General features: G+C 40.0%; 2 pseudogenes; both read left to right on the top strand.

The window, feature by feature from the left end:
• The first annotated feature begins 14,308 nt into the window (after positions 1-14,308).
• On the top strand, positions 14,309-16,010 carry LOC105732914 (moesin-like; annotated as a pseudogene).
• Positions 16,011-22,471: 6,461 nt separating this feature from the next.
• LOC105732919 (14-3-3 protein zeta/delta-like) lies at positions 22,472-23,240 on the top strand (annotated as a pseudogene).
• Positions 23,241-24,235: the final 995 nt, after the last annotated feature.

Raw genomic sequence — 24,235 nt, 5'->3', positions numbered from 1 at the left:
GTTGCAAAGGATTTTATTTTTCCTTCACTTATGAAGCTTAGTTTGGCTGAATATGAAATTCTGGGTTGAAAATTCTTTTCTTTAAGGATGTTGAATATTGGTCCCCACTCTCTTCTGGCTTGTAGGGTTTCTGCTGAGAGATCTGCTGTGAGTCTGATGGACTTCCCTTTGTGGGTAACCCGACCTTTCTCTCTGGCTACCCTTAGCATTTTCTCTTTCATTTCAACTCTGGTGAATCTAAGAATTATGTGCCTTGGGGTTGCTCTTCTTGAGGAATATCTTTGTGGTGTTCTCTGTATTTCCTGGACTTGAATATTGGCCTGCCTTGCTAGGTTGGGGAAGTTTTCCTTCATAATATCCTGAAGAGTATTTTCCAGCTTGTATTCACTCTCTTCACTACATTCAGGCACTACCATCAAACGTAGTTTAGGTCTTTTCACATAGTCCCATCTTTCTTGGAGACTTTGTTCATTCCTTTTTACCCTTTTTTCTCTCATCTTGCCTTCTTGTTTTATTTCATCGAGTTAGCCTTCAACCTCTGATATGCTTTCTTCTGCTTGGTCAATTCGGCTGTTGAAACTTGTGCATGCTTCACAAAGTTCTTGTGTTTTTTTTTCAGCTCCATCAATTCACTTATATTCCTCTTTAAGTTGTCCATTCTCGTTAGCATTTCATCAAATCTTTTTTCAAGGTTCTTAGTTTCTTTGCATTGGGTTAGAACATGTTCTTTTAGCTCACAGTTTTTTATTACCCACCTTCTGAAGCCTGATTCTGTCATTTCATCACATTCATTCTCCATCCAGCCTTGTTCCTTTGCTGGTGAGGAGTTGTGATCCCTTGTAGGAGGAGAGGCATTCTGGTTTCAGGTGTTTTATCCTTTTTGTGCTTGTTTCTTCCCATCTTTCTGGAGTTATCCACCTGTCATCTTTGTAGTTGCTGCCTTTCAGATTGGGTCTCTGAGTTGATATTCAGTTTGTTGATGATGAAGTTTTTTTTGTTTCTTAGTTTTCCTTCTAACAGTCTGGCCCCTCTGCTGTAGGACTGCTGAGGTCCACTCCAGGCCCTGCTTGCTGGGGGATCACCTGCAGCAGCTGCAAAACAGGAAGGGTTGCTACCAGTTTCTTCTTCTCCTATCTTTGTCTCTGAAGGGTACCTGCCAGATGTCAGTCTGATCTCTCCTTTATGAGGTGACTCTTTGTATATATAGGAGTCAAGGGGCTGCTTGAGGAGACAGTCTGTCCTTTATAGTCACTCGAGTGCTGAGCTGTGAGCTCTGTTGTTCATTCAGAGCTGCTGGGCAGGTACATTTAAGTCTGCTACAGCAGAATTCATAAACCCTTTTTTTCCCCAGGTGTTCTGTCCCGGGGAGTTAGGGCTTTATTTATGAGTTTCCGGTGTGCTGCTGCCTTTTTTTCAGGGCTGCCCTGCCTGGCAAGGAGGCAGCCTATTCACTGTCTGCCTGCAGAGGCTTTGCAGAGCTGCTGTGGGCTCTGCCCAGCTGCCATGTGAACTTCCCTGCAGTCCTGTTTATATGGGTGTAGTTAGAACTGCCTCAGCAATGGTGACCCACGTCTGTAATGGCAGACTCTCTCTGTAATGGTGGGTTGCCTCAGCAATGGCAGGTTGCCTTGGCAACAGCAGGCTGCCTAAGCAATGGCGGACTACCTCCATAGTGGTGGAGTGCCTCAGTAATTTTGGACGCCCCTCCCCCACAGAGCTGGAACATCCCGGGTTCAGCTGTGCTTGCTGTGAAACTCTCAACCCAGAGTGTTTCCAATTGCTGGGTTTTTTTTTTTTTTTTGTGGGGGTGGGACCAGCTGAGCCTGATCACCTGGCTCCCTGCCTCAGAGCCTTTTTTTTATTTTAGTTGAATGGTTGACTCTCTCCCAGGTGTTCCAGTTGTCTGTTCAAAAGTCTCTGGGATCTGTGTGATTTCCTGTGTGGCGACCCACCGCACCAGCTGAAACAGCGACGTTGAGATTCGTGGCACTTTTTTGCCCAGGAATCTCCTGGCCTGGCTCCCTGTTTCAGTCCCCTTTTTTAATCAGCTGAATGGGTGACTGTGCCTTCCTGGAGCTCCTCTTGCCAGCTAAAATGGCACCCAGAGTATTTTGTATGGAGAACCGCTGCACGGGGGTGCCGGCAAAACAGCTGCACCAGCCAAAACAGCCACGCTGGTGACCTGTGGGGCTCCTCTGCCTGGGAATCTCCTGGTCTGTGGGCAATAAAAATCCATCTGGAAATGCAGCATCCACTCACCCTCTGTGCTTTCACTGGGAGCTGCTATCCTGAGCTTCTCCTAATCAGCCATCTTGGATCTTCTCCCCTATTTATTTATTTTTGAGACAGTCTCCCTCTGTCACCCAGGCCGGAGAGCAATGGTGCCATCTCAGCTCACTGTAACCTCCTCCTCTTGAGTTCAAGCGATTCTCCTGCCTCGGCATCCTGAGTAGCTGAGATTACAGGTGCCTACCACCACGCCTGGCTAATTTTTGTATTTTTAGTATAGGCGGGGTTTCACCATGTTGGCCAGGCTGGTCTTGAACTGACCTCATGATCTGCCCGCCTTGATCTCCCAATGTGCTGGGATTACAGGCATGAACCATCTCACCCGACCTTCCCAGGTTTTTTGTGGCCATACACTGCTCTGTGCATGTGTACAGTCTTTCAAATGTTCAAGATTATGTCAGAGGTTTTTGAAGTTCTCTATGGTTGTTTACCTTTCTAGGTCTTCAGTGAAAACTTTGGTCCAAACTCTTCTTTGCCTTGTAAATAAAAAAGTATCTGAGACAGGTCTCAATTAATAGAGGCCTATTGTGCCAAGGTTAAGCATCTTGACCGGTGACATATCCTCAGGAAATCCTGAGAACATGTGCCCAAGGTGGTAGAATTGTAGCTTTGTTTTATACATTTTGAGGAGACAGAAGTTACAGGCAAAGATATAAACTAATCATGTAATTTTTCATGGGTTTGGCCTGGAAAGTAAGACATCTCTTGTCAGAAGCTTCCAGATTCTAGGTAGATTTAAAAATTTCATATTTGGCAATTGGTTGAAAGGGTAATTCCTGCCTAAAGAGTTGAAATCAAGATTAATTAAGGTAAGAGGGAGTTGTGGAAGCTGAGGTTCTTGTCATGTAGATGAAGCCTCCAGGTAGACACCTTCAGAAAGAATAGTTGTATTCCTTATCAGATCTTAAAAGGTGTCAGATTCTCTGGAAACACCTAGTAAGGGAAGGAGATTCTGTACAGAGTGCAAAATTTTATGCATATGAAATAGCTTTTCATATCCATTTAAAAATTTGTCAAAGGAATATATTTTGGGGTAAAATACTTTGATTTTCTTTAGGGCCTGCTATCTGTCATGTGATGCTATACTAGAGTCAGTTTGAAATTTGGTATCTTATTGTTACAAAGCATCTGTTCTATCTCTATTTTAATGTTAATGCTGATGAGTTGTCCCTGAACTCCAAAAAGAGGAAAGTGTAATGATGCATGTCCTACACCCTCCTTCTCTTTATGGTCTGAACTGTATTTTCAGGTTTCTTTACATCCCTTTGGCCAAAAAGAGGGTTCACTCAGTTATGGGGCTTAGAATTTTATTTTGGTTTACAGCCTCAACTGAAATTACAGTCCTATGTATCAGCTGATTTTCTATTGATTTTTATAATGCCTTGTATATAAGGCATCTTTTTTGGTAGGAGTGTGAGTCAGATTGAATTGTGGCAATGCCCTGGGAAGTTATTTTCCAAAGAGCTCCTATTCAGATATAATCTTAACTATGATCTGAGTATGAGTTTTTAATAGAGCCCCAAAGAACAGCAGTCTTCTCTCTTGGCCAGAAGACTAACTACTTTTCATCACTACCATGCCACAGAGTGGAGGCACAGGGGGCCAGAGTGGTGGGATGAGTATAGTTTTAAGTTAAAGTGCTACAAATTGGGAAATCAAGTTTAGTCTAAAACTGACCCTTAACATAAGTTTGGCTTAAAGGTTTGTCTGTAAATCGAACTGTGACAAGTGGAGATGTAAACAGACTGTAGCCTACACTTGGCCAATCATTGAATTTTTCCAATCATATATAGTCAACTGTTTGAACCATGTTCAAATAAGACAAATGCCAAGGTGCAACTGTTGCAGGACTTTTCCTTAGTTTAGCTAAAGATGGGGTCCTTGTGCATCTCACGGCCATGAAAATGTAGACTTGCAGACAGTTTGAAGGATGAGTAAAGCAGGGTTTTATTGGGTCAAAAGGAAGAAAAGGGAGAAACAGGGACTTCTGCTGGCCAGAGTTTTGCCCACAGCTTCGTTCTTGGCTGTTTGAAACCTAGATTTCACACAGGAAGAGGATGGGCCAGGCTCTTCCCCACTGCAAAGGGTGCAAACTTCCTGAACCTTCACTCCAGTGTGCAGGTTGGTTGGAGTCTTTCCAGGGACACCCCCGCTCACTTGGCTGTCTAATTCCTCCCTCTAAAGAAGTACATCTAACTGCCATTAGATTAAGGATAAGGAGGAAGACCCATCTTAACTGCTTCCTGCTGACAGTGGGAGCTCTTTCAGGGAAATGGTAGTCAGAACTTCCTCAGAGGTGTATTTAAGGGTTTCCAGCAGAAAGGGAAATCGTCAGAGGTTCTGGATGCATGACCGTTTGGAGTTTGATGGCCTGAAGGCAAGAACAGAGAAACGGGTTATTAGAAAACATGTATCAAAATGAAATGAGGGGAGGGGTAAGGATAGCTCAAAAACTCTAAGGCCTTTTGCCAGTTTATACAGGGAGAAGGTCAGAAGCCTCACTGGTAAAAACAGCTCTACCCTTTTGCTGGCATGTTGGGCTTCTGAGCTCCCTTCCCCTAAGCTCAATCCTAGGCCAACTAGTTGAAATTTTGGGAAATTCACTTCTTCCAGTTTGGAGGATGTATCTGAGGGGAGTGTTCCATAGTACAGAGACACAATTACCTATCAGTGAAGAGAGAACCAAGGGGGAAAAAGGAAAAAAATGCTTTTTAAAAAGTTGTCCCAAGGGTTCAGGATGCATTCAAAAGGGATACAGAATAAAGATGAATGGCTACTCATCTAGAAAGAGGAGAGCAGGCATCCCTCGTTCCCTTCTCTTCCTAGCAGATACCCGGGGTATGTGAGGGAGAAAGGAAAGAGCATTCTCCTTTGCTCTTACATCCTTGCATCCATGAGTCTGTGACTGACAGGTATGCCATAGGTACCAAAAGGGGCTTGCACCCATGAAGCAGGGGTGGCTGGGGGGGGGCATCTTTTACTCTTATTCACATACAACCTATCTCTCTTGCTGTCAGTAGCCTTGGAGTTCCCTAGACCTCATTTATTCCATAGATACTAACATAGCCTTTATCCATGAAACAGGAACGTTGGGCTTGGCTTAATTGGCAGGAATCAGCCACCCTCAACTGTGCTATGCCTTTTAACTTCTGTTATAATTTGCCTCTGGATCCCTTAGATTCAGTTTTCTTTTCCTGGGCTTTGACTCAAAGCTTGGAATTGAATCTGGGACAAAAATATGTCTCTGGTGGTGGTGGGGTTTTGTATGAACTCCTTATTATAAGCAAAATGCTAAGGTGCAACTGTGGAACTGCATCCTCCTCCAACAAGGGAGAGCAAAGGATATCTTGTGACACACCCAGATAACTGGTGATTATAGTTATGCATGCTAGAATTTGTGTGCATGGTGCTTGGCTTTGGTTAGCTCCCTTTGTCTTACTTTCCCAAAAGGGAATCTCTGGGTTATTGGCACCCTATTTATTCCCCATTTATTTCATCACCTGGCAGGATTTGCAGGCAGGAGTGGCCACAAACAAACCTCTCTAACACTGAACAAAGGAAGTGGTGATTTATTCCACTGGGAGCTGAGGCAGGTGAAAATACCTTAACAACCAAGCTCCTTGACAAAGAAAATCTTTGTCATTTTAAAGGTTTACAACTCTAGAAATTACATATGAAAGGGTCTTCCTCCATGAAGTAGGTGTGGGGTATGTGACTAGGTGGCGGTTTGTTGGTATTTAAGCAAAAACAATGCCTCTCAGAAAGATTTCTCCATACCATGCCTGTGATCTACAAGAGTGTGATTAAGGGTGTTGCCTGGTCTGCCAGCCTTTACTTCTCCTATTGAAATGCAATGTAGAAGTCTAGGAGGAAGGGGTCTTAGAAGCTTATGAGGATTAAGGGTCTCCTTCCTCACTCCCCTCTTTGAGAATCTCACCTATAACATTAGTGAGAGTTCTCACTCTCATTCTCAATTTCCTGTTCCTCTGAAGAGACTGATTGATAATGATTCATATAATATACTTGTGATTTCATTATCTGGTTAACTACAGCAATGATGAATCTTTTAATCATCTGAAGGAACAGATGATTAAATAGAAAGTAAAAGACCATGAAAAGGCCCAGGAGTGACAGGAGGTGGGGGCATGGTTTCCCTCACCATCAGAAGTATGAGGATAAAAATACTTAGAAGCAACAGTGAGAGGTTTTGAGACCTCACTTCACTCACCATTTCTCGAGCCACAAGTTGGGCACCAAAAATGTGGCAGGACTTTTCCTTAGTTCAGGTAAAGTTAGGGTCTTTGTCTGTCCCATGGACACAAAAATTTAGTCTCACAGGTGGTTTGAAGACTGCATAAAGCAGGGTATTATTTGGTGAAAAGAAAAAAAAGGGAGAAACAGGAACTCTGGCTAGGCCAGAATCCTGTGTAGTTTCTTGCTCAGCTGTTTGAATCCCAGGTTTCACACAGGAAGCAGAGAGGCCAGGCTCCTCCCAACTGCAAAGGGTGCAAACTTCCCAAGGCTTCACCCAACTGCACAGGCTAGTTGGAGTCTTTCCAGGGACCCTCTTCCACCTGGCTGTCTCACAACCAATCCAGCTGTTTCTGTACCTCACTCCTATTTTCTGTATGTCATTTTCCCTTTTCTGTCCATAAATCTTCTTCCAACACGTGGCTGCACTGGGGTCTCTGAGTCTACTCTTACACAGGAGGTTGCCCAATTCTGAATTGTTTATTTCTCAGTTAAACTCTTTTAAATTTAATTCAGCTGAAGGTTTTCTTTTAAAAGGTGGCATCAGAAGTGAGATTTGAAGTAGACCTGATGACTTTCAGGAACACTGAGTGACCAATCGAGGTACCTGCCAGACCCATTGTGTCCATTGCCTTCTCAGAATTGCTGGAGATGGTAGAAAGTTCTCTTGGATTTTGAAGCTCCATGAATTTGTGTTTTGAGCTCTCTGAATTTCTTTGAGAAAATTTCTGATCCAAACTGGGTTTGGAGGTTGTGACCGAAACTAAACTGGGTCCAGGATCAAATTGGATGCAGTAATTAATTGGCTTGGATCCAGTAAGAGGCCTCTTACATCTGACTGGGTCAGAAAGAAACCAGTAGTAAATGGCGGCATTGCAGAGTGGGGTACAATTTGGCTTTTGGAGGTTTGCAGGGATTTTTGTGTTCTATCCCTTTGTTTCTTTTCTTTTTTTTTTTTTTTTGTGTGCACCTAGGTAGGAAAAAAAATTATTGGCTAGGTTGATCAAGAAACCTGAGAGCAAAGCCATTTTTTTTTTTTTGAGACAGATTTTCACTCTGTCACACAGGCTGGGGTGCAATGGCTCCATCTAGGTGGATCACCAGGTTAGGACTTTGAGACCAGCCTGGCCAATATGGTGAAACCCTTTCTCTACCAAAAATACAAATATTAGCCTGGCGTGGTGGTGCATGCCTGTAGTCCCAGCTACTTGGGAGACTGAGGCAAGATAATCACTTGAACTTGGGAGACAGAGGTTGCAGTGAGCCAAGATTGCTCCATTGCACTCAAGCCTGGGCGACAGAGTGAGACTCTGTCTCAAAATTAAAAAAAAAGTAAAAATAAATAAAATAGAAACAAACATATAATAGAGGAAAAAAACAAATACTTAAAATGATTGATAAAGTAACATTTAAATAAAAAGCAAATTATCAAAACTGAAAAAGTGATCATCCTGAGGGATTTTACATTTAAAAATATAATAGAATACTATAAATAGCAGTGTGCAAACAAAATCAACATCTAAGATTAAATGGATACATTTGTTGAAAAAATAACAAAAGAAAACATACTAATCTGAATAGTCTTTGAATAAATTGAATTCCTTGTTATATATCATTATGTAGAAGTAATTTCAAATCAAGATGGCTTAGCTGGCAAATTTTTTTAAATACCTTAATAATAAATATTACCAATGTTATACAAAAATTTCCAGAGAATATACATCATATAATTAGTTGCCAAATTGATTTATAAAACCAGCATAACTTTAATCTGAAAATAGGACTGTTACAATGTGAGAAGACCATTTAAAGCCAATGTAGATCATGAATATAAATACAAAATTCTAAACAAAATAAAAGCTGGTAGTATACAGAGATATATATATTTACTGTATTTCATATCCTTGTGAAATTTAGTCCAGAAATACAACATTGTGTTAAAAATTCAGTAATCAATATAATTCACATAGTAAGGAAATAAAGACAGAGGAAATGTATTTGATATAACTCAATACACATGCATACTTTTTAAAAATTTTTGAAAACATTAGAGCAAAAAGGAACTCCATTAGGAGTAGGATATATTTGGAATCTTTGTAGGTAACAGAGCCTCCATGTGAAAACATTAAATGAATTGATACACAGTTTTAAAACAAGAAAAGGATGTCCACTCTCACCACATTAATTCATTAGTGCAATGAAGGTGTTAAGCAATGCAATAAGCACTAAAAAACTCATAAAACGTATTATGATTGTAAAAGAAAACAAAAATCTGTCATTATTCAAATGACAAAATTGTGTACATGTAAAGTCCAAAATAATCTACGAACAGATTATGCAAATTAATGTCAAATTAGTATGATTCTTGAACCACAATTAGTATACAAAAATCAGTGTAGAAGTTTTATTATTTTTTTTCAAGATGGCAGATTGGAGGCATTATTAAACATGCCTCTCCCACCTGGAAAGGCAAAATAGTATATAGAGATTCACACTGTGAACTTTTTTCCAAGAAGCAATGCTGGAACTCTACAGGAAAGCTGAAAGAAGCCACAAACCTTTTGAAAGAAGCAACGGGCTGCAGCCTACACAGTAAGCCAAGCAGAAAATTTTAAGTCCTCATAGTGTGTGAGAGAGATAAACTGCCCATATAATACACATTCCCACCAGTAAACCTGTCAATCCAGGCCATGGGGGAAGAGTTGAACTATACCCACCACTGGAACTGATTTAGGGGACAGTTGGGAATATGAAAGTAGGAGCAGAGAGAAAAGCCTTGCTTGCATTCCCAGTCTGTAATGTAGATGAAGGGGGCCATTTCTGATTCTCCCTCACAGGGGACTCTGAAGAATTCTGCCAGCTAATTCAGGTGGTTGTCACAGGTTGAGGGAAGTCCTCAACTGAGATTCATGCTATAATCTTGAGTGGGGATAAATTCATTTTGCCAGAACTGGGAGGCAAATGTGAAGTGTGTTGTAACTACAAGTGCAGGAGCTGGGTGTCCTGGCTAGATGGGGAGACCAGGATGAGTGTGGCCTGATAGCTATGGTTGCTCTGTGGAAAGCCTTATGGCCTGGGGCAGTTTGGGGTTCTGAGTGCAGACTACCTGGAAATTAGCTTGCTGCTGCTAGTGGAACACTGCAGATGTGAGACCTGACTTGCCAAGGTCTGCAAGCTGAGTGGGGCTTACTGCTACCTGCTACTCATCACCCCATGTGTGAACTCTTCTGTGCAACTAAGACCATTTTGCTCCTTTCTGGAACATTACCCAAACTTCCAGAGAATTGTCAACCAATACTCACTGGGGCCACTGCCACTGCTTGCCCTACATGTGGAGAGCCAGAGTACACATTTGTCCGACCCAGCTTTGACTTGGCTTTGCTCCTCTATCTGACCTGGTAGTTTAACACAAAGGACAGAAACTTTTGGGAGCTCTATGGCCACACGCATTGCCTGATACACCAGAGAACCTCCCCTGGGTAACATAAGGCAAGCACAAATCCCACTGCTACCACTATGGCTGGCACTCTTTTGTAGGTACCACCTCCTGGCTCCAAGGAAAGTTGTAGCTCTACCCCAGCATTCAGGCAGCCATGGTGCTCATGAAGGTTTTTGGAGAAGAAAACATTTGTTTCCCTTTGTCCACTACTGCAGGCACAGCTGGGGCTTCTCTCATGCAAGCTCAGCATGGGTACACCTACAGCCTTTCTGGAGCATTTCTGAGTGACTGTATTCCCACAGACAGAGTACTTTTCAGGTTCGGGCTTGCATAAAAAGTAGTCACAATACCTCTATTTGAAGTATCAACCTTATCACAGATGAAAAGAGGTTCCTGTCTGATTTGAATAGCCTGGACACTGGTTCAAGAGTGTGACTAGGAGGTGGACCAATTTCCTGCTGGCTTAGCAGAGGAATTGAGGTAGCTCCCTCCTTTCACCCTGAGAAGACTTCAGTGTGTTTCACTGAGAGCTCCCCCAGCCACCTCTGTCAAAGCTGGGACTTTCTGCACGTGGGAAGTCTCTTTCAGCAGAGGTACAGGTGCAGTGCTGGGCTCAGTGTGAAAAGTTATGTGTCTCTACCTCAACAGTCTGACAGCTCTGGTGCTTGTGAAGGATACTGGAGAAGAGGATTTTCTTTCCCACTTGCTCACCAATGCAGACATAGGAGGGACTTCTCCCATGGGAGCTCAGCATGGGTGAACTTGTAGATGGCCTTTCTGGAACACTTCAGGGTGACAAAATCCCCAAAGGAAGAATGTGCCTCCATGTTCAGACTTGCACTAGGAGTAGAGCCACAATCCGTCTTTACATTGAGCATCAGCATTCTTGCACATGAAAAGAGGTACCAGTCTGACCTGAATAGATGGAAATCTGTGACAGGAGTGTAACTGGGAGGCAGATTGTTTTCCTGCTGGCCTGTTAGGAGAGCTGAGGTGGCTCCCTCCCTTCCCTATGAAGGACCTCAGTGTGATTAACTGAGAGTTTCCCCCAGCCACCTGTCAGGTTGGGTTCTCTGCTCACCATTGGGTATTGCATTTACCCACCCGCTTTAGCCACCACTGCTTTCTACCTAGGAATACCACACTCATTCCTCTGAAGCCTAAACTATTCAACCTGGAAACAAAATACTGGGGAAAAAATAAATTTAAAAGAAAGTGCACACTCAGAGGGAACAAGATAAGCTTCAAAAGACCTCTTCCATTTCAACTTCATAGGAGACAGTGAATTTGCTTGCACACTGAGCACATTGCTACTACAACCAGGACCTAAGAAAGCCATGATACAAAGATTTTCTATAACCAGGGAACTCATGCAGAGCCTTCACCCCTGAAAGCAAAAAAAGCCAAACAAGGCTGCAATAAACTATAAACATTAAAGTCACATCATCAAGGGGGAAAAAGAAATTTTAAAAGCCACACAGTCAAATAAAAAATAAATTCAAGAATAATGAGAAGAAATAGTCTACCTAAATGAGAAGCAGAAAAATAATTCTGGCCATATGACAAAATAGGGTTCTAGAATACTTGCAAAAGATCACATTATCTCACCATCAATGAATCCAAACCAAAATAAAATCTTTTAAATCCAAGATAAGGAATTCCAAATGTTGCTTATTAAGCTACTCAAAAATATGCTAGAGAAAGGTGAAAATTAACATAAAGATACTTTTTTAGGAATTCAGAATATAAATAAAAATACTCTAAAAAGATAGGTATTTTAAATAAAAACCAATCAGAACTTCTGGAAATAAAAATAATACATTTTGGGAATTACAAAATGAGGTGGAATGTTTCAACATTAGACTAGACCTAGTAAAAGAAAGAATTTCAGAGCTCAAAGACAAGACTTTTGAAGTACCTTAATCAGACAAAAATAAAGAAAAAATAATAAAAAATATCCTAGAAATATAGAATTATGTAAAGTGGCCAAACCTAAGAATAATTGGTGTTCCTGAGGGAGAAGAGAATGCAAAAAAATTGGAAAACTCATTTGATGGAATAATTGAAGAAAACTCCCCTAGCCTTTCTAGAGGTTTAGATATCCAAATATAAGGAGTTTAAAGAAAATCTGGGAGATTTCTTGCAAAAAGAATATCACCAAGTCATGTAGTCATCAGGCTATTTAAATCAAAGTGTAGAAAAGTATTCTAAGAACAGTGAGACAAAAACGTCAGATAACCTATAAAGGAAATCCTATCAGACTAGCAGTAGGCTTCTCAGTAGAACTGTTACAAGTCAGAAGAGATTTGGTTACTATCTTTAGCCTCTTTAAACACAATAACTGTCAGTCAGGATCTTTGTATCCAGCAAACTGAGTTTTATAAATGAAGAAGAAATAAAGCCTTTTTCAGACAAACAAATGCTGAGACAACTTATCACTACCAGACCAGCCCCACAAGAAATGTTAAAAGGAGTGCTAAATCTTGAAACAAAAGGTTAATATGCACCAGAATACAACCTCTTGAAAGTATAAAACTCTTAGGGTCTACAAAACTATAGCACAATAAAAAAAAATGTAAAGGTAAAAATCAACATAACAACTGGAAAAATACCTCATATCTCAATATCAATGTTGAAGGTAAATGGCCTAAATGCTCCACTTAAATGATGCAGGTTGACAGAATGGATAAAAAAACTACAAACCAAGTATCTGCTGTCTTTGAAAGACTCACCTAACATCTAAGGATTCATACAAAATTAAGGTAAAGGGTTAGTGTTAGATAAAGGAGTGGAAAAAGATATTCCACACAAATGGAAACAGAAAGCAAGCAGCAGTAGTTTTTCTTATATCAGATAAAGCAGACTTTAAAGCAAAAACAATAAAACAAGACAAATAAGGTCATTTAATAAGGATAAAAGGATCAATCCAACAGGAAGATACTACAATCTAAATATATACACATCTAATTTTGGAGATCCTATATTCATAAAACAATTAGCACTAGATCTAAGAAATGAGATAGCCAGCAACACAATAATAGCGGGGGACTTTAAGACAACTGACAGCACTAGATACATCATCAAGGAAGAGTGTCAGCAAGGAAACAATGAACTCAAGCAACACTGTAGAACAAATAGTCCTCACAGATATTTACAGAACATTCAACCCATGAACTGCAGAATATACATTCTTCTCATCAGCACATGGAACACTCTTCAAGATAGACCATATGGTAGGCTACAAAACATGCCTCCACAAATTTTAAAAATCAAAATTATGTAAAGTATCTTCTCAAACCACAGTGGAATAAAACTAGAAATAAACTCTAAAAGGAACACTCAAAATTATACAAATATATGGAAATTAAACAATCTGCTCCTGAATAGTTTTGGGTTTAACAATAAAATCAAGATAAAAATTTAAAAATTATTTAAAATGAATGATAACAGTGATGCAAGTTATCAAAACTTCTGAGACACAGCTAAAACAGTGTTAAGAGGAAACATCATAGCAATAACTGCCTACATCAAAAAGTCTGAAAGATCACAAATTGACAACCTAATGTCACACTTCAAGGAACTAAAAAAAAGAAACCCACAAAACTAGCAGAAGAAAAGAAATAACAAAGATCAGAGTACAACTAAATGAAATAGAAAAAAAAAAAAATCTATGAAATAAAAAATTGCCTCTTTGAAACGATAAACAAAATTGATAAACCATTAACTGGATTAACCAAGAAGGGAGAAGATTCAAATAAACTCAATTAGAAATGAAAATGAAGATAAACACCACAGAATATGAAAGATCATTTGAGACTTCTATGAGCACTTTATGCATACAAACTAGAAAATGTAGAGAAAATGAATAAATTCCTTGGAATATGCAACCCTCTTAGATTAAATCAGGAAGAAATAGAAACCTTGAATATACCAATAACAACCAGTGCAATTAAATTAGTAATAAAAAAATTGCCAAAAAATAATTTCAGGACCAGATAGATTCACAGCTGAATTCCACTATACATTCAAGGAAGAATTGGTACCAATTCTACAAAAACTATTAGAAAAGATTGAGAAAGGGGAAATAATTCATAATTCAGTCTATGAAGCAACATCACACTCTGATACCAAAACTAGGAAAACAGTCTTTCCTTGATGGGGTTTGTGAAGTTGTGGCCTGTTAGCAGGAAGCCAAACAGTTGCCCCGACACTACTGAGGACCCAATCTGAGTCCCTGGCCACCTGAATCCAAGCCGTGTGTACTGCGTGCTCAGCACTGCCTGACAGTCCTAGCTAAACTTTGCTAACTCCTCTGCCTTTGCTGCCACCATGCCCAAAATGATCAATGTGTGTGTGACCACCATGGATGCAGAGCTGGAGTTTGCCATCCAGCCCAGCACCACTGACAAGAAGCTATTTGATCAGGTGGTGAAAACTATTGGCTTGAGGGAAGTTTGATTCTTTGGTCTGTAGTACCAGGACATTAAAGGTTTCTACACCTGACTGAAACTCAATAAGGTGACTGCCCAGGTTATGCAGAAGGAAAGCCCCCTGCTCTTTAAGTTCCATGCCAAGTTCTACATTGAGGCTGTGTCCAAGGAATTGATCCAGGACATCACTCAGCCTCTGTTCTTTCTTGATAATATGTACTGCCCACCTGAGACTGCTGTGCTGCTGGCCTTGTATGCTGTCCAGTCTAAGTATGGTGACTTCAATAAGGAGGTGCATACACTGGCTACCTGGCTGGAGAAAAGTTGCTGCTACAGAGATTCTTTGAACAGCACAAACTCAACAGGGACCAGTGGGAGGAGCGGATCCAGGTGTGGCATGAGGAACACTGTGGCATTCTCAGGGAGGTTGCTGTCCTGGAATATCTGAAGATCGCTCAAGATCTGGAGAAGTATGATGTGAACTATTTCAGCATCAAGAACAAGAAAGGCTCAGAGCTGTGGCTGGTGGTGGATGCCTTGGATGTCAACATCTATGAGCAGAGTGACAGGCTGACTCCCAAGATAAGCTTCCCCTGGAGTGAAATCAGGAACATCTCTTTCAATGATAAGAAATTTGTCATCAAGCCCATTGACAAAAAAGCCCTGGACTTCATCTTCTATGCTCTTGGCTGCAGATTAATAAGCAAATCTTGGCTTTGAGCATGGGGAACCATGAACTATACGTGCACCATCACAAGCTGACACCATTGAGGTGCAGCAGATGAAAGCACAGGCCCGGGAGGAGAAGCACCAGAAGCAGATGGAGCAAGCTATGCTGGAAAATGAGAAGAAGAAGTGTGAAATAGCAGAAAAAGAGAAAGAGAAGATTGAATGGGAGAAGGAGGAGCTGATGGAGAAGCTGAAGCAGATTGAGGAACAGACTAAGAAGGCTCAGCAAGAACTGGAAGAACAGACCCATAGGGCTCTGGAACTTGAGCAGGAATGGAAATGTGCCCAGAGTGAGGTTGAAAAGCTGGCCAAGGAGCATCAAGAAGCTGAAGAGGTCAAGGAGGCCTTGCTGCAGGCCTCCTGGGACCAGAAAAGGACTCAAAAACAGCCGGCCTTGGAAATGGCAGTGCTGAGAGCTCGAATCTCCCAGCTGGAGATGGCCCAACAGAAGAAGGAGAGTGAGGCTGTGGAGTGGTAACAGAAGGCCTATATAGTACAGGAAGACTTGGAGAAGACCTGTGCTGAGCTGAAGATGGCCATGAGTACACCTCATGTGGCAGAGCCTGCTGAGAATGAGCTGGATGAGCAGGATGAGAATGGGGTAGAGGCTAGTGCTGACCTATGGGCTGATGCTATGGCCAAGGACTGCAGTGAGGAGGAACATATCACTGAAGTGGAGAAGAATAAGCATGCAGAAGCACCTGAAGGCCCTCACTTCAGAGCTGACCAGTGCCTGAGATGAGTCCAAGAAGACTGCCAATGACATGATCCATGCTAAGAATATGCAACAGGGCTGAAACAAATACAAGACTCTGTGCCAGATCCGGCAGGGCAACACTAAGCAGCACATTGATGAATTTGAGTCCATGTAATGGGCACCCAGCCTCTAGGGACCCCTCCTCCCTTTTTCCTTGTCCCCACACTCTTACACCTAACTCATGCTGTGCTGGAGCCACTAACTAGAGCAGCCCTGGAGTCATGCCAAGCATTTAGTGTAGCCATGGGACCAAACCTAGCCTCTCAGCCCCCACCCACTTCCCTGAGCAAATGAATGGCTCACTATGGTGCCAATGGAACCTGCTTTCTCTTTTCTGTTCCATTTAATATGTCTTGCTAGAGTATCTCACTTCCCCAGCCCAGAGGTACTTTCCACTTGATTTTGCAAACACCCTTACACTTACTGTTGTCCCATGGAAGTCAAGTGTGGAGTAGGTTGGAAGCTAGCTCCCCTCCCCTACCACAGCCTTCTTCTTCAGTGTCTTGAGATTTACAGGGTTGGAGTATTACAGGGTTTAGGGAATGAGACAGGACCTTGGCTATCTGCTCTAGGATGTCAACCGACCTAGAGTTTGGCCTCCCAGTGTCCATCCCTTTTAGAGTTATTTGGGCTTTGTAATGATTGGAGAATAAAGAGATGTTCAGTCATTTTTGTTTCTAAGTCCCAGATTGGGCCTGTTAAATACTCAACCTCAATAAGCCTTGCTGTTGACTTTAGGGACTGAGTTTTTCCCCAGGGTGGATGGGGGAAACAGTGCCTTCAAGAGGCTTCACCAAACATACTAGAAGGGTATTCACCATTCTATTCTGGCAAGGCTGAGTAGAAGATCCTACCCCAATTTCTTACAGGAGTATAGGCCTGTCTAAAGTGAACTCTATGGGCAGAGCTACCCCTTACTTACTATTCCAGATCTGTGGTCACTTTGTGGGATCTGTCCCTCCCAGCTTCAGTACACAAATCCTCTCCAGCTAGAACAGTAGGGATGAGTACCCAAAAGCCCAGCCAGCCCCATCAGGACTCTTGTGAAAAGAGAGGACATGTTCACACCTGGCTCCAGTATTTTCCCTGCCAGGGGTTTTAGGTCACTTCCCCTCTCAGAGCTACTTGGGCCACAGCTCCTGCTCCTGCTCCACAGCCATTCTGGCCTTGGCATCTAGAGCTTGATGCCAGTAGGCTCAACTAGGGAGTGAGTGGAAGAAGCTGAGTATGGTGAGAGAAGCCTGTGCCCCTGATCCCAGTTTACTCAACCCTCTCAAGTCCCCCAAATCCCCTTCTCGTCACTCCCTTCCAAAGTGGTGACTGGGCCCTGCCTCTGTTTGACAAACCTCTAACCCAGGTCTTGACACCAGATGTTCTGCCTCTTGGATGTGTAAACCAGAGAGCTACTGGGGATTCTGGCCTAGTCCCTTCCACACCCACACCCCTGCTCTCAACCCAGGAGCATCCACCTCCTTCTCTGTCTCATGTGTGCTCTTCTACTTTCTACAGTATTATGTATTCCAGTGATATCTAAATATTGATTTCTGCCTTCCTTGTTAATGCGCCATTAGAAGATATTAGTCTTGGGGCAGGATCATTTTGGCCTTATTCTTTTATCACTCCTGTGCCTGAAAAGCATATATTATATTACAAAATGACATTTTACCGAAAACATTAATATAAGAAGCTTTCAGTATTACTGATGTCATCTGTCACTATAGGTCATACAATCCATTTTTAAAGTACTTCTTATTTGTTTTTATTGGTCCTGTCCCCAAGGGGCCATCCTATCCCACCATGCAGTGCCCCTAGCTTAGAGCGTCCCTCAATTCTCCCTGCCCACCTCCACCACTCTGTGCCTGTCCTTGTGGAGTCTTGTGTGCATTGCTGTGAATTATATTGACACTCACCTGGTGATATGTCCTATATTGGCTAAATTCAAACCAGGAATTGTGGGGCAATCTATTAAGAGCTGACTTAAGATCAGTAACTTACCCTTAGAGAGGCTGGGAGGAAAAGTTAGATTTTGTATTCAGGGTTTTTTTGTGTACTTTTTAAGTTTTTTAAAAAATTGTTTCTGGAGGAGTTTATGCTCAATCCATGTTCTATTTCAATGCCAATAGAATGTGGGAAGACTTCAAAAAATAAAAAAAAAAGGGAAAACATATAACAAAAAATGGAAACTACAGCTAAATATTCTGATGATCATAGATACAAATATCCTCAACAAAACACTAGCAAACTGAATCCAACAGCACATCAAAAAGATAATACACCACAATCAAGTGGATTTCATCCCAGGCATGCAGGGATGATTTAATATATGAAAGTCAGTAAATATGATAAATTACATAAATGGAATTATAAACAAAAAACGTATTATCTCAATGGATGCAGCAAAAGCATTTGATAATATCCAGCATTCTTTTATAAAAAACACATTCAACCAACATAGAAGGGACATAACTCAAAATAATAAAAGCATATGAAAAACCCACAGCCAATATCATATAAGGAAAAGTTGAAAGCATTCTCCTTGAGAACTGGAACAAGACAAGAATGCTCACACCCAGCACTTCTATTCAATATGGGACTGGACGTCCTGGCCAGAGCAATAAGGCAAGAAAGAAGGATAGAAGGAAAGAAAAGAAAGGAAGAAAGGAAGGAAGAAAGAAAGAAAGAAGAATGAAAGGAAGGAAGGAAGAAAGGAAAAAGAAAGAAGAAAGAAAGAAAGAAAGAAAGAAAAAGAAATAAAGAAAGAAAGAAAAAAGAAAAGGAAGAAAAGAAGGAAGAAAGAAAGACAGGGAATGAAACTGGAAAAAAGGAAGTCAATTCATCTCTGTTGGCCAATGATATGATTGTACACCTAAAAATTCCTAAAATTCCTCCAAAAAACTTCTAGATTGAATAAATGAGTTCAGTAAAGTGTCAGGTTACAAATTCAATATACAGAAATTAGTAGTACTGCTATACACCACCAACAACAAAGTTGAGAATCAAATCAAGAACTCAATTCTTTTTCCAATAGTTGCAAAAAAATACTTAAGAATATACTTAATCAAGGAGGTAAAATATCTCTATAAGAACTATAAGACACTGCTGAAAGAAATCATAGATGAGACAAACAAATAGAAACACATCTAATGCTCATGGATTAGAAGAATCAATATCATGAAAATGATCATACTGCCCAAAGCAATCTACAGATTCAATGTAATTTCTATTAAAATACCAACATCTTTTCTCACAGAATTAGAAAAAAAGCAATCCTAAAATTTGTACAGAACCATAGAAGTTCCTAAATAGCAAAAGCAATCCTGAGCAAAAAGAACTAATTTTGAGGCATCACATTATGTGACTTCAAATTATAATACAATGCTATAGTTATCAAAACAGCATGGTACTGGTATAAAAGTTGATACATAGACTAGTGTAACAGAATATGTAAGCCAGAAATAAAACCAAATACTTACAAGCATGATCTTCAACGAAGCATACAAAAGCATAAATTGGGGAAAAGACACCTCACTTATTAAATGGTGCTGAGAAAACTGGATTTTCACATGTAGAAGAATGAATCTGGATACTTATCTCTCATCTTAAAAAAAAAAATAAACTCAAGATGTATCAAAGATTAAAATCTAAGATCTGAAACAATAAAATTTCCAGAAGAAAACCTAGGAAAACCTATTCTGGACACTGACCTAGGCAAGGAATTTATGACTAAGACCCCAAAAGCAAGTGCAAAAATAACTAACTAACTAAATAAATAAATGGGACCTAATTAAACTAAAAATCTTCCGCACAGCAAAAGAAATAATCAGTACAGTAGATGAACAACCCACAGAGTGAGAGAAAATGTTTGCAAACTATACATCTGAAAAGGGAATAATATTCAAAATCTACAAGAAACACAAACAAATCATAAGTAATTTATAGATTCAGTGCTATCCCCATCAAGCTACCATTGATTTTCTTCACAGAATTGGAAAAAAACACCTCAAACTTTATATAAAACCAAAAAAGAGCCTGCATAGCCAAGACAATCATAAGCAAAAAAACAAAACAAAAACAAAGCTGGAGGCATCACACTACCTGATTTCAAACTATACTACAAGGCTACAGTAATCGAAACAACATGGTACTGGCACCAAAACAGAGATATAGACAAATGGAACAGAACAGAGGCCTCAGAGGCAACACCGCACATCTACAACCATCCAATCTTTGACAAACCTGACAGAAACAAGCAATGGGGAAAGGATTCCCTGTTTAATAAGTGGTGTTGGGAAAACTGGCTAGCCATGTGCAGAAGGCTGAAACTGGATCCCTTCCTTACACCTTATACAAAAATTAACTCCAGATGGATTGAAGATTTAAACATAAGACCTAACACCATGAACACCGTGGAAGAAAACCTAGGCAAAATCATTCAGGATATAGGCATGGGCAAGGACTTAGTGACTAAAACACCAAAAGCAATGGTAACAAAAGCCAAAGTACACAAATGGGATCTAATTAAACTAAAGAGCTTTTGCACAGCAAAAGAAACTATCATTAGAGGGAATAGGCAATCAACAGAATGGGAGAAATTTTTTGCACTCTACCCATCTGACAAAGGGTTAATATCCAGAATCTGTGAAGAACTTAAAAAACATTACAAAAAAAATCAAAAAATGGGCAAAGTATATGAACAGACACTTCTCAAAGGAAGACATTTATGCAGCCAACAAACATATGAGAAAAAAAGCTCATCATCACTGGTCATTAGAGAAATGCAAATCAAAACCACACTGAGATACCATCTCATGCCAGTTAGAATGGTGATAATTAAAAAATCAGGAGACAACAGATGCTGAAGAGGATGTGGAGAAATAGAAACACGCTGTTGGTGGGAGTGTAAATTACTTCAACTATTGTGAAAGACAATGTGGCAATTCTTCAAGGAACTACAAATAGAAATACCATTTGACTCAGCAATCCCATTACTGAGAATATGCCCAAAGGATTATAAATCATTCTATTATAAAGACACATGCACACATATGTGTGCACAATAGCAAAGACTTGGAACAACCCAAATGCCCATCAATGATAGACTGGATAAAGAAAATGTGGCACATAAAGACCATGGAATACTATGCAGCCATCAAAAAGGATGAGTTCATGTCCTTTGCAGGGACATAGGTGAAGCTGAAAACCATCATTCTCAGCAAACTGACACAAGAACAGAAAACCAAACACCATATGTTCTCACTCATAAGTGAGTGTTGAACAATGAGAACACATTGACACAAGGAAAGGAACATCACACACTGGGGCCTGTTGGTGGGTGGAGGTATAAGGGAAGAAATAGCAGGGAGTGGGTGGCTAGGGGAGGGATAGCATTAGGTGAAATACCTAATGTAGATGACGGGGTGATGGATGCAGCAAACCACCATGGCACATATGTATACCTACGTAACAAACCTGCACATTTTGCACATGTACCCCAGAACTTAAAATATAATTAAAAAAAAGATTTTTGAGAAACCACAAAAAGGCAATGGAAAGGTTGATAAACTATTCTTTTAATTTACTGGTACAATTTATGTCTCTAAAATAAAGCATGTTAGCTGGAAAAAACAAAGTGGACAAAGGACATTAACAGGCAATTCTCAAAAGAAGATATAGAAATGACCAATGAACATATGAAAGAATGCTCAACATCACTAATCATCAGGGAGATGCAAATTAAAACCACAGTGAGATACCACCTTACCCCAGAAAGAATGGCCATTATTTAAAAAGTTTCAAATCAACAGATGTTGGTGTGAATGTTGGTGTGAATGTGGTGGAAAGGGAATACTTATACACTGCTGGTGGGACTGTAAACTAGTACAACTTCTATGAAAGACATTGTGGAGATTCCTTAAATAACTAAAGGTAGATCTACTGTTCAATACAGCAATCCCATTACTCAGAGGGAAAAAAATGCCATTATACCAAAAAGACAACTGCACGCATGTTTATTGTAGCACAATTCACAATCACAGAGATATGGAACCAACTTAAGTGCCCATTGACCAATGAGTGGATGAAGAAAATGTGGTATATACACAATATGGAATACTACTTAAAAATAAAAAAAAAAAAGTATGTTGGATGGAGGTGTAGGCCATTATTCTAAGTTAGGTGACTCAGGAATGGAAAATAAAATACCGTATATTCTCACTTATAAGTGGGAGCTAAACTATGCATATATAAAGGCATACAGAGTAGCATAATGTACTATGGAGACTTAGAAAGTGGAGGTTTAGAGGTGGATGAGGAATAAAAAGCTACATATTGAATACAGTGTACACTTGTACACTACTCTGGTGATGGTGGACTTAAATCTCAGACTTTACTATTGTATAATTCATTCATGTAACCAAAAACCACTTGTAACCCAAAAGCTATGAAGTTTTTTTAATGTTTAAAAATAAATATGTACATACGTAACAAAAAAAATTGACAATTAATTGTAGAATCTCTGCCTTGCTCCTGCTGCCACTGCCACACAGAGACTGCTGAGCCCTAGTTCATCTTCCACCACCCACTCCAGACACAGAACATCCAGTCATGGATAAATATGAGCTGGTTCAGAAGCCCAAACTGGTAAAGGAAGCTGAGCAATATGATGACTTGGCAGCCTGCATGAAGTCTACCACTGAGCAAGGAGCTGAATTATCCAATGAAGAGAGGAATCTTCTTTCAGTTACTTATAAAATTGTTGAAGGAGTCCATAGGTCATCTTGGAGGGTCTTTCAAGTACTAAACAAATGATGGAAGGTGCTGAAAAAAAAAAAAAACAGCAGCAGTAGTTGGTTCAAGAGTACAGAGATAAAATTGAGACTGAGCTAAGAGATATCTGCAATAAAGTTCTATCTCTTTTGAAAATGTAGTTGATCCCCAGTGCTTCACAGAGAGCAAAGTCTTCTATTTGAAAATAAAAGGACACTACTATTGTTATGTAGCTGAGGTTTCTGCTGGTAATGACAAGAATGAGATTGTGGATCAGTCACAACAAACATACAGAAAAGCTTTTGAAATCAGCAAAAAGGAAATGCAACCAACATATCCTACCAGATTGGATCTGGCCCCTAATTTTTCTGTATTCTATTATGAGATTCTGAACTCCCCAGAATAAGCCTGCTGTCTTACAAAGACAGCTTTTGATTAAGCCATTGTTGAATTTGATGCATTTAGTGCAGAGCCATACAAAGACTGCACACTAGTATTGCAACTACTGTGAAACAGCTTGACCTTGTGGGCTTCAGATACCCAAAGAGATGAAGTCGAAGCAAGAGAAGGAGAAAATTAACCAGTCTTCCAAATTTTGTCAGCTTTATTCTAAAATTTACACAGTAGACCATTTTTTATTCATGCTGCCCCACAAGTAGTTTTCTTCTTTACAATTTATGACAACTTTTTAATTAAAAAAATGTTACTTTTATTTGAATTCCTATATTTACCATGTGGTTTTTATTTTTAATGTTAGGGGAGTAGACCCAGTTAATATTTAGGGAGTTATCTGTTTTAATCTTGAGATAGACAATATACGGAAGTGGAATTTTTATACAAGTTATACATGTTTGGCATGGTACTTTTTGTATATTGTGGTTTCACAAGGCAAGTGTAAAACTGCTTCCATGTCTAAGCAAATAAAGTTGCCTACATATCCATTTGTCCTGGTGGGAAATCAAAGGGATAATTGGTTTCAGTTACAGGTGTAGTAATTTTGAATACTTTAAGGTTTGAATCACTTACAAGGCTGTAATAGAAAGAGGTATACCATGGATATCATATGTTGAACCATGTATATCTGTGACATTTGAATACTTTAAGGTTTGAATCACTTACAAGGCTATAATAGAAACAGGTATACAACGGATATCACATGTTGAACCATGTATGTCTATGACATGCTCAACCTCAATGTGCACACCTTTGACTAGAGCTGGAGAAGTGTTTCTTTCAACAAAGTTGTGACTCAATTTACTCTGGAGAAGGACAGATATGTTTCACATTCTAATATTTGTAAAGTTATCTGCTGTTTGCATTTATTATTTTTTGCTACACTCATTTTATTTGTATTTAAATGTTTTAGGCAACATAAAAACAAATGTAAAATTAAAGATGCAGTAAAAGAAAATTGCTTGATATCTATTACTATGTATATATATACACATACACACTTCAATGTGACATGTATTACATTAAAGTGTGTATATATGTATATATACATATGTACGTGTATATATGTATATACATACATATACACACATATATATGTATGTGTATATATACACACACACT

This window comes from Aotus nancymaae, unplaced genomic scaffold, assembly GCF_030222135.1.
Source record: "Aotus nancymaae isolate 86718 unplaced genomic scaffold, 86718_ANA_hifiasm-v0.15.2.pri h1tg000004l, whole genome shotgun sequence".
Classification (NCBI taxonomy): domain Eukaryota; kingdom Metazoa; phylum Chordata; class Mammalia; order Primates; family Aotidae; genus Aotus; species Aotus nancymaae.
Note: the sequence above shows the minus strand (reverse complement) of the source record. Positions and strands in the feature narration are given on the sequence as shown.